We start from the raw sequence: 1200 nt of genomic DNA, 5'->3' as shown, positions 1-1200 counted from the left end.
TAATAAAAAAAAAAAAAAAATCCATATCTATTTTTTTGTTTTTGTTGTTTCTTTCCGTATTTCTCGAGCTATCAGATTTTGTTTCGCGCTGTGTTTGGGGTAAACGTGATGACGTCGTGTCGCAACCAGGAAGTGCTCCAAAGGCTAGGCCGTCCCATTTACCAACGGCTGAGGATCCTCCGGAGCAGCCTACCGAGTCTGGGTCCTCCGGAGGCTAGGTAGGCTGCGTCCTCGGAAGTACGCACTCTGCGAAATGAGACGCAGCTACTATTTGATGTGCTGCTTGAGCTGAAATTGAACCGTCCGCTCGCTTGCTGTACCTTAAGGATGCTCCACCAGCACAGGATGGATCATCAGAGTGGCAAATATGATAGACAAGGAGCCGTAGCAGCAAACGGCGATACAGGGCGCGAAGCAATAAAAATATCAATACATATTTCGCAAAGGTTTTTCTTGATATTTTTTTTAAAATGTAACTAAATTTGTAATTCTTAATATTTTCGGAAGTAACTGTAACTGAATTACATATTTTCTCATTGTAACTGTAATGAATTAGAGTTACAATGCTCTTTTTTTGTAATTAAATTACGTAACGTCATTACATGTAATCCGTTACTCCCCAACACTGCCTATAACTAGGCTCAAACTTTGATCGTAGCTTTATCTTCTTTCATCTACACAATAAGCATGATCCAAACAATCCATCCACATCTGTCCCCTTTACAAGTCTACTTACCTCTGCCCCACTTCTCCAGTAAATTCATGACCTTCCATGTTCCTGTAAATTCCTAGACCCAGAGCTTAGTCTTAGCCTTAGTCCATCACATAGTAAGACATTTTTCTTGGCCCATTGAAAATGTAAGTAAATAAACTAATGATCTTACTAATAATAATAATAATGAATTTTATTTATAACACACTTTACATTTGACATCAAATCTCAAAGTGCTACAAAGTGCTACATTTAAAAAGGGAAAATTAAAACAAGTTTAAAAGACCATAACATTAAAAACTGTGTAAAAAGACAATCATTAAAATCAATACATTAAAAGGCATATGTAGCCTAAAAAAAAATTAAAATCAACAATTGTAGGCATTTCTAAAAAGGAAAGTTTTCAATCCTTTCTTAAAACAATCCACCGTCTGTGGGGCCCTAAGGTGGTCTTAGAGGGCATTCCGCAGACGGGGCGCTGCGGCTTC

This window comes from Cyprinodon variegatus, unplaced genomic scaffold (assembly GCF_000732505.1).
Source record: "Cyprinodon variegatus isolate N-32 unplaced genomic scaffold, C_variegatus-1.0 Scaffold1071, whole genome shotgun sequence".
In the NCBI taxonomy this organism is placed as follows: domain Eukaryota; kingdom Metazoa; phylum Chordata; class Actinopteri; order Cyprinodontiformes; family Cyprinodontidae; genus Cyprinodon; species Cyprinodon variegatus.
The sequence above is the reverse complement of the archived record's forward strand: the minus strand, read 5'-3'. Positions refer to the sequence as shown.